The sequence below is a fragment of the Dermochelys coriacea genome, chromosome 28, assembly GCF_009764565.3.
Source record: "Dermochelys coriacea isolate rDerCor1 chromosome 28, rDerCor1.pri.v4, whole genome shotgun sequence".
NCBI classification, from domain to species: Eukaryota; Metazoa; Chordata; order Testudines; family Dermochelyidae; genus Dermochelys; species Dermochelys coriacea.
The window spans coordinates 4874013-4889060 of NC_050095.1; the positions used below are offsets into that span (position 1 = coordinate 4874013).

The 15048-nt window shown below is 49.8% G+C and overlaps 2 protein-coding genes and 3 non-coding genes across 58 annotated transcripts in view; 4 read left to right on the top strand and 1 right to left on the bottom strand.

The window, feature by feature from the left end:
* Positions 1–15048, top strand: part of LOC119849376 (zinc finger protein 420-like) — a 3142523-nt gene that overhangs the window by 2204131 nt on the left and 923344 nt on the right. The window lies entirely within an intron of this gene.
* Positions 1–15048, bottom strand: part of LOC119849403 (zinc finger protein 501-like) — a 1099011-nt gene that overhangs the window by 49040 nt on the left and 1034923 nt on the right. The gene's annotated exons all lie outside the window — the stretch shown is intronic.
* On the top strand, positions 168–239 carry TRNAC-GCA. Its single transcript has one exon. It is a non-coding gene; the product is annotated as a tRNA-Cys (tRNA).
* TRNAA-UGC lies at positions 5410–5481 on the top strand. The gene has a single exon. It is a non-coding gene; the product is annotated as a tRNA-Ala (tRNA).
* Positions 7842–7914, top strand: TRNAM-CAU. The gene has a single exon. It is a non-coding gene; the product is annotated as a tRNA-Met (tRNA).

Consider the following 15048-nt stretch of genomic DNA (forward strand, 5'->3'; position numbering starts at 1 on the left):
AGCTGTGTCAGTGGGTGTGCAAGCTGTGGGGTCTACATGTATATATAAAGTTTAATCAAACCCCATTTTTAAAACCACCCATGGTCTGGGAATGGAAAAGGAGCTCTCTGAGGCAGGGCCTGTCTTCAAAATCCTTAAGATCACTGACTTGCCTATGCAAATGCCGTGGGGGTATAGCTCAGGGGGAGCGTGTTTGACTGCAGCTCAAGTGGCCCTTGGTTCAAATCCAAGTGCCCCCTTACAAGCCTGTTCCTTTAACAAAATAAGTGCGTATCCATTTCCATTATGTTCAGAAGTTCCACTGAATAGGGATGCCTGAAATGAATGGAAACCCTCGATGTTTTCCTGTGCAAATGCATAAAACCCAAGCAAACAGGTCCCTCAGCTGAAATCAGTTCCAATCCTCTGAGTGTCTAGTTTATGTTTTCATCAATGAATCAAAGGCACTTGAAGGCACATTTGCAGGTCCTTGGTTTCCATGGTCTACAATGTGTAGAAGAACAAGAACCACATCCACTTGGGAGGAATGGACTCGTTTGTATTACATTTGGTAAGTAAGTTGCCATTGGGACTGAAAACTCTACTGGAGGTGGATAGGAGTCTGCTACAAAAATAAAATAAAATAACCAAGATTTACCAAACTACCTATTACACATTCAATCCTCTCTTTGTGCACACAATATAAATTGGGGCTCTAATAAATGGCAACCTTCCTTTAACACAGATCGTTGTTCCTTGTGACTGTCAGATGCATTCAAATGGCAGCTGTTTAAAGGCAATGTGCCTCTAGTTCATGATCAGGAGCAGAGTCTCTGTAAGTTTACCAACCATAGAGCTGGTTGTGGCTGCATCTAACTAACTGCATAGTTAGTGTAGTACCCGATAATTAATTGCACAGTGTCACTTTCTGATCCCATTGATCATTTGGGTAGAAACAGCAATGGTTTGGTGGTTTTTGTTTTTGTTTTTTTCTCCCTTCATTTTCTCCTAAGGAATGTGTGATCTTGAGCGTGTTATTTTAAGTTCCCTGTGGGTCAGGAAAATTCCATCTTCTTGAAATAGGTGGGGAAGTGGGCTGTTTGTATAACCAAAAATAAGGGAGCTTTTGTAAAGCAGTTTCTCTTTTAAATATGCTGGGATAAAAATAGTAAATTATAAATTCCACAGCCAGATACCAGGCCAGGATCATGTGATGGGGCCAGGATCAATTAATTACAGAAGAAACAAACTCTTGGGAAGTAGCTGTAATTTGTCCCCAAACTTTTCTTTGTTCTCATATGCGATCAAGGATTCTCTTCTAGAGGGCAGAGTTAAGGTTATCTAGGCATGTAACATCGCTCTGCATTCCCTGTTTTTCCAGAGTTTGAGTTTTACTGAACTCAGTTTCTGGAAGGGTAAGGCATACTCACAGTCAAAGTTAACTCTGTGTTAACAAAGGCTCTTGTTATTGACAAATAATGAGACTAATCCCTCACTGTGGTAATTCCACTGACTTCAGTGTTTTCTATCCCCATTTCTAGCTCCAAAAAAATAAGCAAATTAAAACAACCTTGAGAATTAAAATGCTGTGAGAAAGTGGAAATTTTAGTCGCTCAAATAATTCAGTTTCTGCTGTGTCTCGTGCATGTGTAAATGGCACAACACGTTAATTTATAAGCACATCTTTCTTAACTTCTTCAAATATCATGTAGTACATTAATTATATCAAGTGGGTTGTTCAATGCCATGACGTTTTCATGCATTGCCCAAAACATATTTTTCATATTATTTAAATGAACACAACTCATTGAACATAAAATTGTGTATTTCATGCTGTGAGTGTGTCTGTAGCTCAGATTAATAGGTTTATTTTCTCTCTCTCTGTGAGGCACAACAAAATAATTTAGTGATGCTGTAAATGTTCACTTCTCCCTCCAGAACTGCCTTGGAATCACCTTCCCTTTGTAGATTAATCTGCTCCTGCGTCTCTATGAGGAAAATATTGTTTCTATGAAAAAAACCAACAATTTTTTAATTAAAGGGACTGAGAGAGAATGGCCACATGATGGTGACACAACATCAGGAATGGAAAGCAACAGGTTCCTGGTTTGCACATTGATGGTGAGAAGAGATTGAGCGCGACTCTCCTCTTTACACAGACACATTTGTTTAATCCTCTGAGGTCAAACCTAAGTTTAAACGTTGTACTTAGTACGCTGCCTTGTAGCTTCAACTGCCACAGATGCAAGATGAGTTACAGCTGCCTTGAGCTTGTTTCCATGTTTAGGCGGTTTTCACCTAAACGTTCAAGCAGCTCACAGTAATGTCCCGAGCTCCCCAAGTCCCGTTGACAGCTGAGCTCTTCCTGCCCATTGAGCCCGGCAGAGACAGTGGGTGGTGGATAGAAGAAAAGGAGGACTTGTGGCACCTTAGAGACTAACAAATTTATTTGAGCATAAGCTTTCGTGAGCTACAGCTCACTTCATCGGATGCATGGTGGTGGATGAGTTTGTACCCGGATAACTGACAGAGCCAAGCAAAGAGCAAATAAATGTTTGCTTCAGTCACTAGGTCTCTGTTTCTATTGCTCACTCTCTCCCCCCTTCTCTGATAATGAGCAACGGTAAGAGAAGAAGAGGTTAAAACATGTGCTAGGTGTTAGCTAGGTTTGGATGACAAATTGAAAACCATCACAGCACCCTCTAATGTGACACTGACACTATCCCATTCTGACCTTTTATTGACACTTCATTAATAACTGTTTCCCTGATGTACGTTGCTAAGATTATTTCAATAGCTCCTACACCGATACCTGCTGCCCCTTCTGGCTGGTTCATTGCACTATTTGGGACCTCCACCTAAAATTACACCCTTCCTGGGAGCAAGATCCAAAACTGCCCAAGGAAACCCCATTGGGTTTCAAGTGCAGCACAAGCAGGGAGGCGAGCGGACAGTGCAGGGGTCTCAGACCTTCTCCTTTGTCCCAGGGAGAAGGGGCTAGTGGGCTAGAGTAGGGGGGCTAGTTGTCATGACTCCTGAGTTCTATTCCTGGCTGTGGGAGGAAAGGGGTGTCAAGTGGATTAGAGTGCGGGGGGCCTAGGAGTCAAAGAAAAAACACCTCCCTTTTCAGCTTCAATGCTCATTCAACAAGAACATGGCTTCTCATGTCTTAGGTTCTGATGCTATCGTGTGGCCATTTCATTTCACTTCTTACTGTTAAAAGGTTTGGGGGCCTTGCACAGAAACAAGAAAAGGAGTACTTGTGGCACCTTTTCTTTTTTGCGAATACAGACTAACACGGCTGCTACTCTGAAACTGGCACAGAAATGTTATTTCCTTGGGAGAGACGGAGAAGTGGAAGCTGCATTGATTTAATCCTCCGAAACATAGACAAGGATTAAAACATTCCCCAGACAGCTCCGTCCCACCCGTTCCCCCCTCGCTGCTGCCAGTGAAGCTCTGTTCTGTCCCGCAGCCCCGAGAGCTGCTGGGTGCAAGTTCTGGGCCTGATGTGAAGTAAATGTAGGGGTGACGCCGCCTGCCTGGACTTTTCGGTAGAAAAATTCAGACACGGCGCCATGCCTGGTGCAGGAGATACAGATGTGTTGCTTGATTGTTTTTCTCAGTTTAAATGTACTTGGTCATTTCAATGGCAAAAATATTTGTACAAGACCATGAAAAAAAGGAAGAAGCCATGAAAATACCCAAAGGAGAGAGGGGGTTTCTGAGAGCCCGGGTAGAGATGGAGACTTTCATGAAACGGGGACAGGCCAAAGTAGGGCCTTTAGCAGGAGCAAAGGGGGAGGTTTTTTGTGCAGTTCCATTTTAACCAGCCCCACATCCTGGAGTTCCTAATGCCCCACCCTACCCCCAACATGTGACCTACAGCCTCCGCACTGGCAAAGCCACTTGTGACTCCTGAGATAGCCCCATTGGTCTGGCCCTCCTCCCGCTCTGCAAAAACTGCAGATCCCCCAGCGCTCCCTCTCCTAGCTGGATCCTCTGGCAACCAGATGTCTCTGCAGAACTGCCGTGGTTCCTCTCCTGGGTGTCTGGTCAAGGGCAGCCACCGACTTCTCCTGAGAATGCAGCTGAGAAATGACTCGCCCTTCTCTAGATACTCTCCTGTGCGGTCTGAGAAGCAGGATGGGGCCTGTATGGTAAAGTCCCTGCAACATTCCCCTTTCATCCCAGCCCTGGTACGTCACCAGTTGCCATCTATCCCCTGGCAGCTGTGAAGGATGTTTCCCACCGTCCAGGAGACACCAGCCTTGGACCAAAGGCAGCTTGAGGCTTCTCCTCTCTCCCTTCTTGGAATCAAGTTCATGTTTTTTCCAAGAGTTAAAGCAGCCCAAACCCTCAGAGTCTGGATTAATGTCACAAGTTTGCAATCTCTATATGCAAGACAATTTTTTTAATGAGTGGAGTCAAATGAGATGAGTGGAGTTAAATCAGTTCTCAGCCTGAGTCCTTTGCACTTAATCCTGAGGATATTGTCCCACCATGGGGCCATTTCCTGCCTCTCTCTCATACAGAAGGACAATTTTCTTTGCACAGATGCAGGAACAGCAAGATCTTTCTCTGTCCCTTGTGCAAAGCAGGGCGTCAAATTCCATGGAACCTGCCTCTTCTGTGACGGAAACAACGGAGAAGCAGGGGGCCCTGGGCACATCCAGCCCTGGCTCGGAGATGTTCCCTCCCCTCTTTCTTTATGCTGCTGTTGCAATTTCATGGAATGTCTGGGATGGGAAAAGCCGAGTTTACTCCAGGTGGAGGGAAAAAAGGACCCTGAGAATCTCAGGGCCTCAGGGAAATCCCAACCCCTGCTACCGGGATCACTGAGGTGCTGGGGATTTGAGCAGGAAAGGGACGGTGTGAATTGTCCAGGGGGGGCATGAATAACAATCTACAACTAGATCCACCTCGTTAACCACCGACGTAGGCTAATCATGCTGCAGATAGAAGGGAAACTGGGAGCGATTCTTTGCTGTCGGCCATGGAAAGAGTGACCCGATTGCACCGCAGTGAATGCGCTGGGGAAAGCTGGACTTTACAGGCAGGTGGAAATAGCAGATCCTAGGAACACCTGGAGCTTCCCACACCATTTCTTCCACCAGGATCAGGTGTTGAGCTTCTGACAGCGCCCCCCACCACCGTTACCTTTCAGCAGGGGGTGGCAGCATCACCCAGCCAATGCAGGGGAGAGGGCTGAGTGTATCTCTGCACCGTGAGTCGAGGGCCCACATGCTTTCTCCCCAACACATAAAATCTGGCCCTGCTGCAAAGTGACCCATAGGAATCAGCAACCTCCAGGACAGGAGGTTTGGCCCTCGGAGCAGGGGAATGTGTCCCCCATGCTGCTGTTAGGCCCCCGGATGCTCTGGAAAGAGGAGGGCTCTGAGGGGAACCCATCACAAACAGGCCCCATCTGGGGATGTAGCTCAGTGGGAGAGCGCATGCTTTGCATGTATGAGGCCCTGGGTTCAATCCCCAGCATCTCCAAGTTTTCTTTTCACCCGGCTGCTTTGCTCATACCCACCAGGGATGTGGCCCAGGAGTTTCAGTCCTGCTCAGGGAGGGGCAAGTGCCCATTGCGTGACTCATAGAATATCAGGGGTGGAAGGTCTGTGGGGGTTTCTGCTCCTAAGTCACCTCGGCACTTTTAAGATTCCCACCCGCTGGGCTGCTTGGGGCAATGGCGGATGAGAAGGGAGACTCCTCCAGCCCTGGAGGGAAAGGTCCCCTCTGCCCAGACTGAGGGGCAAGGAAACGGAGGGGCAGTCAGTGCTCAGAGAGGAGAGACGTCAGCGATTTACACCCGTCAGGGGACTCTGTCTTTTTGAGGTGAGTGCAGCTGGCTTGGGATGGTGCTGACGATGGATAGAAAACAGGCTGGAGTCAATGACAGATGAGACCAGAGAAGGGGAAGGGGCAGGGCAGCTCCACAGAAGGTCCTGGGTGCTCAGATGCCCCAGTTCTAGGCACCCTGGCCTGTCCTAGAGAGAGAAAAGACAAAGAGGGGCCCAGCCCCAGTCCAATGATCCCATGGACAAGACTCTGGTTGGGAGTGGGGTGAAGGTTCCCGCTGGACAAAGGGGAGCTGAAATCCCTCAGTATCCTGGTATTTAAGCAACGCAAGCTTCAAACCCCGCATGGGTGGGGGCTGAGGTGCATCAGCAGAGGGTTGGGCTGGACAGGGGCGGCAGCCTTGTGTAATTTTTGGTGGTGCCAGAATGGGACCAAGTCCTGCTCTCCCAGCCTCCCCCCTCCCCACAACACTCACCCCTGCCTAAGGCTCTGGGAGGGAGTTTGGGTGTCGGAGGGAGAGGGGTTGGGCTCTGGGAGAGAGTTTGGGTGCAGGGTCTGGGCTTGGGGATGCGGGAGAGGGTGAGAGGTGTGGCGCTTATCTCAGGCATCTCCCGAAAGTGATCCGCACCCGCCTCTGGCAGCAGCCCCTAGGTGGGGGGGGCGGGAGGGGACTCTGCCCACCGCTGCCCACAGACACCCCTCCTGCAGCTCCCATTCCCACAGTTGGCAGAGTCGGCCCTCGGGGCGGGGGCAGCGTGTGGAGATCCCCCCCACCCCCGGGGCTGCAGGGACGTGCCAGCCGCTTCCGAGAGTGGCACGCCATGCGGAGCGAGGGTGGGCAGGAAGCCGCCTTAGCCCCCTTGTGCTGCTGGTGGCAGCGGTGGGGGTCCCCGGGCCCTTTAAAATTGCCCGGAGGCGGCAGGCGGGACCTGGGGGGACACTGCCAAGGGCCTAACGTTGCTTTGCACAACGATAAATCTCGGAACAGGACGGAAATGAAATGGTGGCAGAACCTGAGGAATGAAAAGCCTCCGGATTCGTCTGTGGGCGTTGACTCCGAACGGGAGCTGGAATTGGACTCGCTTTGTGCCTGCGGCCAGTGAAATATCAGGACAAAGTCGTCCCAGTGATTGGGACGCTGGGTTTGAGGAGGTTTTGATCTTATTAAAATGTAATTGTAGCAAGTTATCCTTGTGTGTTTAAAGGTGGCTTCCCCAAGCAATCGCAAGTTGTTCTTCCCACAGCTGGCTGATGGTGGGCAGCAGGGGGTCTCCCCAGTCTGTGGGGGAATCTCTCTGGGCCCCACTGTTAGTTCCTTCTCCCCCTAACCACACGCACCCCTCCCCCATCCATTACCAATGTTTTAGAGCGACCCCTCCCTCCCCCTATGAGATACAGACTCTCTGTGACAGAGACTGACGGGGGCTCCTCTCTGCAGGGCCCCAGTGGGGAAGGAAGGAGACTGGGGGAGAGGAAGTGGACAGGCCGAAGGAGTCAAATGGGGCTAAACCAGATTAGAGGAGATTTTCTTCCTATTAAAATGGACTGGAGTCTCATTGCTGAAAAGCCACATCTTGAGTGAGGTTTGAACCAGCAGCCTTTCAATCACCAGGCAAAGGTGTGAACCACAGAGACGGATAACTGCCTCCTTCCCAAGCCTGGTTAAGAAGCGCTTGCGGTGGTGCAGCTGGTTAGCGCAAGGGTGCTCGCTGCTGGGGTTATGAGTTCAAGCCTTACCTGCAGCCCTGGTTTCTATTACCCCACGTAGCTTCCTCAGCTTGCTTTTCCCAATTCACATGGAAAGTGCCATAGGAGGATAACGAGAGTAAGTTCTAAAATGGGGAGGTTGGTGCGAAGCTTGGGACCCCCCCACCAATGGTGCCATTAGCTCTGGGTGGATTATTCACTGGCCGGGAGAATTGATTTCTTTGCTGCGGAGAAAGCTGCCAGGACAGGTCTCCGGGCACCAGATCTCCGTGCTTCTTCCAGCACCCGCCAGGCTCCGTCACTGCTGGAGGAGGGTCCTATAAGCACTGAGCCCAAGGCTTTTCCAAGCCTTCTTAGCGCAGCTGGCAGCGCGTCAGTCTCATAATCTGAAGGTCCTGAGTTCAAGCCTCAGAGAGGGCAGCTCTTTTTGCTCCCTGCTTCAGGTTTTCTAAAGGAAATCAGAGGGAAGAGACGAGAGCAGAGTGGTTTCTAGCCACCCTCCCATCCCTCTAACGCACAGAGCGACTTTTCTAAGGCATTAACTTTTCCTTCTCCTTTATGACTCCAGAAACACCGATTCCTAGAAGGCCCTTTCCACAGAGCACCTGATCGTAGTGCAAAGAGAAAGCTGCGGGCTGCCAGGTTGTTGTGGGCAAGGAGCGAAAGGGATGCACAAAAAATCCGCTGGGGCCATTGCCCCCCATGCTCACCCCCAAGCAGCTTGGACTCTTGATGACTGTGATGCCCCCACTGGAGGCAGGTTCCTTAGACCCCTGTTCATATTCCAGACCCCAGCCGGTGCGGCATCCCTGCCCAGCAAGTCACCTTCTGCCCCCGGTGAACCAGCTGGTGGGCTGCGCCCACGGGCAGATAGCTTATACCGCTCCCCTCAGAGCAGCAGCCGCAGCTGTTGGCCGCTAATCCCCACCTAAGACTTGGGGGAAGGAGCTGGGGATCACTTCTTAGTTCTTCCATACATCCAGTCTCACTGGGTCTGAACACATTTCTCTCTAAAAGTGATTTAAATTTAGAGCCCCTCCCCCCATTTCTGCTTTACGCCTCATTCCTGTACAGATGTCAACAGAAAGAAACTTTTGGGGACCCCTTGCAGCTACTCCCCTGAAGATTTTTTAATTCAATAATTGCTGACTCCTACCCCATTAAGAACAGGGCATTTTATGCCCGGGAGCTGGGCTAAAGGCAAAATAACGGGCTAAGGTTTGTTACTCCCATGGCCCGTGCTGGAATTCGCTATTTTATCCCAGCCCAGAGGCCGGACTATTGCACAAAGTTCCTTTCATCTAGTTTTTCTTTTAGTGCCCTCGGCTGCTACCTTATTGTTTGTTCATTCATGCCACAAGCAAAGGTGGGTGTTGCCCTGACGCACAGGGAAGTTAAAGTTGTCCAAGCGCATGCAGTGTTTCAGAAGCATACTAAAGCCAGGCTTCTCCTTCCCGCTGTTCAATCGGATTGCAGTGTGCGCCAAAACCAGGGGAATCCTCAAGCGGGTGCTAGAGTAAGATGCCAACCTGCAGTGAATAAGGCTCTGAGAGGCAGACCCTGGGGAAAGTGTCAGGGGGACAAGCCCTCTGTTGCTGGTTATAAAATAGCAGCAGCCCCAGCTCCAAGGGCGGGAGCTCGCTGGCTGAACTTCAAGCAGGGGCCCTTTCAGTGCATCGCTTGCCTGGAAGAAGATTCACAAAACATATCCTGGTGTGACTCAACAACAATCACTGTGATCCTCCACCAAACAAACACCAAACCTCCTCCCCTCCAAAGCCCCACGACTCTGCCAGAGCTGGTGGATTTGTGCCCAGAGGACAGAACCAGGAACCAAGGCAAGACAAGGCACCAGGGCCAGATGGCACCTGTGGCCAGGTGGCGGGGAGGGGACAGGAAGAGGCTGCAGATGCACGAGATGCACGAGAGTTTCCACGAGGTTGAACGCTGCCCGAGACAGGTTTTCCTGCTCGTGGCTCCCTGCGGAGAAAACGTGTTTCCCTGTAAAGCACCCCAGCGGGGAAGGGATAAACCAGCCACGTGGTGCACCATCCCTTCAGGGCTGGAGCTGCAGGTACAGCCCTGCACAGGGGCTCAGGGGCTCAGTCTACACTGCAATTAAAAAGCCCAGGGCTGGCCTGTGCCAGCTGACTCGGGCTCACAGGGCTCAGGCTATTTCATTGCAGTGTAGATGCTCAAGCTCCGGCTGCAAGCAGAGCTCTGGGTCCCTCCCAGCTAGCAGACCCCAGATGGGACGGAATTCGGGACGGGAGCAGGTTCCCCTGAGCTCACGGGGTCTTTCTGCTCTGAAACCTCCTGCATTCTCAGTACCTGTCTCATCTGAAATGGAAGGCGCCATCCTGGCAGGGAAAGGAAAGAACAGAAAGCGGAGGAGAGAAAGAGAGAATTCCTCCCCTGCAAGCTGTCTGCCTTCCACCACCCTCCTTAACTCTCATCCCATCTCACTGGGCTCCCTCGACACTGCAGCCATGGAGAGGACACCAGGGTTTGGTGTGGCATCGAGCATCAGCAAGGAGAGCAGGGAGTGTGTCTCTCCGGTGCTTTCCATGATCCCCATGCTGGCACCAAGCAGGGTGGAATAGGTGGAGTAACCAGTCTGATCCCAATGCAAAGAGGTGAGGAGCAAGGAGGAGACAGAGGCAAGAGCCACTGAGGGTGGAAGGGAGTTAGGAACATGTGTGGGGGGGATGACGGGAATTATTGGAGATGCATAGGAACACTGCAGGGGTTGGATAGTGCATTTTCTACATTCCCCAGCTGATGGCAAATAGCTGTGAAATTCCCTGGAAGTCTGTGTGTGTGTTTGTGTCTCATTCCCCCCTCCTCAAACCAATGGCCAGTCTATATTGAGGATAACAACCTACTACGGCTGCTACTTTATGAGTTGATGTGGCAGACATCTGTATGGTGGATCTAAAGACCCTGCTTTGCTGATCACACACTGCCTGGTCAATACAGCTGATCAGATTGGAATTTCTATCTGTTCAATTTTCCTTTCTAAAAAACTAGAGGAAATGATACATAAAAATGTCCATCCCCTTTTCTAGATGTAATTTGCTGGGTCTGAGAAGGCAGCCTTTGTCTCGCGAGAAGAATCAGCAGTGCTATCGGTGAGTGCTGGATGTGCAATGAGCCCAAATGCTTCTCACTCAGCTCCTCTTCCCCACTAATCGTTCTGCCCTTCTCTTTCCTCATCCAGCCAGCCCCACACTAGATTGTCTCAGAGACAAACGAGGGCTCTTTGTCCTGTGACAAACCTACAGCTCTTAGTGGTCCCAAGAAACCCAACAAGAAGAGGAAAACCAGCAGGCTTCTGTGCTTGGTTTTTTCCAAGCCCACGTTTAACCATCCCCGCTGCATTGTGAGCCTGGGATTACATGTGTTTGACCAGGTCTCGCAGCCATGTTACATGTCTGCCACCGGCGGCGATCCCTCAATTCGAGGATGATCTCTAACATGGATTTACCTACGGGCCCTGAGAGGACAAGGGAGTCGGAGCCTGGAACCACAGATCCGCCCGCAGTAGGTACAGACATTTCCTGGCAGGTCAGCTGCCCGTTGGGAGAAAGATTTCTTTTTCCTTCCTTTTCTCTCCCTTTTCGATTTGGAGGACAAGGCGCTTCTCCTCGAAGCAGGCCACTTGCCTGAGGAAGGATGTGGCACCACTGAGGTCAGTTGGTGGCTTGCTCCTCCCAACTTGTGAATAGGTGACCAGTTAGCAAGTGTGAAAAATCGGGACGGGGGTGGGTGGTAATAGGCGCCTATAAAAGACAAAAGCCCCAAATATCGGGACTGTCCCTATACAATCGGGACATCTGGTCACCCTACTTGGGATGGCCAGGGCAGTTTTCTTGAGAGACGCCTTCAGGGCACGGTAGACGCCTGCGGGTGTTTTCTTTGAACGTGGGGCAGCTGATGCGCCGGCAGCGACCGCACGGTCATGACAAGCAGGAGGTCTGGGGCCAGCGGCGGGGAAAGTCTGAGACGACTGGAGATCCCAACTCACCGCAGCCTTCACCCGCTTTCACAACCGCTGGGATCCAATGATCCTTTGCTGCCTGATCCACCACTGAGGACTTGTGGGGGGTTGTGTTACCTGCCCACACTGCACTACGCAGCCATTCTGACTTGGATCTGCCGCTTGATCTGCGTCCCCACTGTGCAATGACAGGGACGGGGCTCGGGATCTGACCGTCCTCCCTAGCTGTGTCCTCGGACCTGGGTCCTGAGTGCCGGCTGACCCAAGTCGGACTGATTTGTGTCTGCACAGACTGGGGGCTTGGGCTCAAACCCGAGTTGGATCCCACGCTTATTGTGCAGAGCAGACCCACTTATGCCAGGCTCAGGCCAGGCCCCTGCAGAGAGGGTTTCATTGCCTAGTTATCTGGTGACCTGGGAAACCCACAGTCCCTTTGTGATGTCAAACAAGGTTTTGCAGGCCAGCTGAACCGCCCAGGGAGAGGGGGAGCAGAAAGAGCCAGGGGCTGCCGGGATCTTCTTGGGTTTTTGAAATTTAAGTGACACCCTGACAACATGTTACCCATAGACCTGGTCACTAAGCCCTCCACCCTGGGAAGGTGTAGAAGAACGGATGGAGTGTGAATGGACACGCACAGGCAGGACCCATGGAGAGGGAAAGAGGTCTCAACTGTACGTGAGGCAGGTTGAATGGGAAATGAAATGGCCCTTTACTCATCGAAGCCTACAGCAAAACTAGAGTTTGTTACTAGAAGAAATTCAGAGCAAGGGGGAGGAGTTAACTATAAAGCATAGGGTTACGTGGAAAACAGCGTTCGCTCTCTGGGGCCTGGAAAGGGGAAGAAATCTGCTAACGTCTTCCTGTGAATTCAATTGACTTTTCTCCCTCTTCACCTTTACAACAAAGACACCCAGGATGGAGGTGTGAAACCTTTCCCTGACAGAATTGCATTCAGTCACTTTCTTTTGCTTCTTTCCACCATTAGCCGTGCAGGTAGGAGACAGGTATTTGTTTTAAAGGACTCTTTGCTGATGGGCATTTTCATTGTTTTCTTTCCCTCTATCTAGGCCTGCAGTTGGCCTTGCTAGCTGGTTAATAGCTAGTTGGCAGCCCGGACCTCCCTTGCTTCTATTAATTAAAGGGCGAAAAACTTGGTTAATGCCTACTGAAGTTTACTGGTGAGATGTTATTCCTTTCAGAACTGCAATGTCAGCAAAATTCAAACTGCACAGTTAAGGTTGCCCACATAACCTTAACTCTGCCTTTTTTCAGCAATGCCCTGATATGCCCTGTTAACATACATTCCTTTACTTTACCAGCACTACATTCGCTGAACCATACAGGCTCTCCGCCTCCATTAACAACCCTTCAAATAAGACCCCCAACATCAGCTGGGCCTGACCAAGCATAGTCAACTAGATGGGGCCAACATGGAAAAGTGCAGAGTCCTGCACTTAGGATGGAAGAATCCCATGCAATGCTACAGGCTGGGGACTGACTGGTGAAGTGGTAGTTCTTCTAGGAGGGCAGGTTTCCATCATGATAAAAAACACCTGTACTTTTTTTTTTTTACACTTCGTAATCTTCCGAAGTAGCAGGAGGTGGAGGAGAAGGGGTCCAAATGCATAAGACGCAAGAACAAAACTAAGAGACAAAAGCATAGAATCAGGACGCAAGATTTGTGAATGCTGCAGTCTGAACTCTGGGCCTGACCCATTCATTCCTTCATTGGTTACCACCCCTTCCACAGCACGAAAGTCCATGTTGTCCGACCAGCCAGCCAGACTGGGATCCATGGGCCAGGAATCTCCTCTGAAGGCACCAACCATTTCTCACTTTGCCTCATGGAACTTTGGATCTCAACAGTAGAGGACAATTGCTCCCAATCTAACCCTGGCGTCCTTTGGGGATGTAATTGGTGCCGCTGTACTATGCAGTTTTCAGAGTAGCAGCCGTGATGTTCCAAAAACAGTTTGACCTGGGTCCTAGTGCATCACAGCTTCTTCCCCGGAGTGAAAATGAACAAGTGTGTGCCTGTTATTTCTACCTGAGTTCTTGCAAATCCTTCGCCTTGGTCAGGGTAAATTTACACTTCTCCGTGGCAGAATCCTTTACCAGACCACCCAAAATCTGAGTAATTTTAGTGAAGAATGGCCTCTCAAACAGGTCCAGTTTATTTCTTTAAAATGGTGTCACAGATCTAAATTAGGAACCAGATTACAGGCCTGGATCTGAGTCTCACTGAGTTACCAGAGGTGAGGTTTCTATGAGAAAAGAGTTATTTTTTTGCAGCTGTCTCACATTCAACACTGACTTCATTGTATACACAATTGCCGCAACTAGAAAGGGTGAGTTCAGCAAAGCAACACTTCTCTTTCCTCCACATCTGCATAGTCTGAGACAGCATTTCCTAATTCACAAGATTAGCCAGGCGAGATCTTCAGGAGTAACCTCCTGTAGGGCCTTGGACATAACCAGTTTGAGAACCAAATATAAGGAGATTTACAGTTCCATGCCTCTTACTTTGGAATTCTCCCCATGGATCGTCTGAGACAATATTGACCTGAACAATTGAACACCCCTCTGATCATCTGCACTTGCTTCAGTTAGTTGCACAGTTTGGGGTCTACCATAGATCACGATTTCAGAGCAGAGATTGAAACACGCTACTATGGCTTTGTTAGCATGTCCGATAACTTGGCGTATTCTGCCGTTGACTGAACTGCACTTGGACTTTCTCCGGGTCATCATGGCACGGTGGGAAAATAACAAAAGAAAAAAATAGTCTATTTTACCATTTGGCTCAAAGTCCCCAGGAAATCTGTTACACTCAGTCAAACAAAACTAATATCCAGTTATGTAACCAACGGCCTTCAGGAGAGAGAAACAAACCCACCTCTCACCGAGGGGAAAGAACCTTTTGGTTTCACAGAAAGTTAAATTCCAGAGCAGGATACACCTGATAACTCAGAATCAGGACAATAGATTCTCCCACCATCTTCTCCTCTCATCCTTTGAAACCTGCTTCACTCCACGCTGTCTCACAGTTACTGAGTCATGTGATTTAGGAACGTTTTAGCATCATCTTAATGGGAAAAAACTACCAGCCTTCCCATCCAAAACCAATCCCAACTCAGAAGGAAAAAGACAAGAAGTGGCTTTGCCTATAGATGAAAAAGCAGGTTTAAACTAAGAATAATCACGCAGTTTTAGATCCATTAAAAATTCTCCTTCCAGGTCTGGTGACCCAAAGAAATCGAACCGTGATTCCCAAGCATGGAGAGCTCAGAACACTGTGTCTTGGGGAACTATGGGAAGTGGAGGGATAGAATAGGAAGAAGATAAACGCTACACAGCTGAGACAGAAGGAAACACTGCTGGGATGATGGGAAAGGAGGGAATCCCTCTGACACACCCAATTGTCTTTGGGGATCAAATAATTTGCTATAATCAAATATATTTTAAGTGAGAAAACAGTACAAAAAATAAGTGATGTTCAGGACAATCCATGGCAATGTGAGAACAATGGGAATGAGGGAATCGGTGCCCAAAGG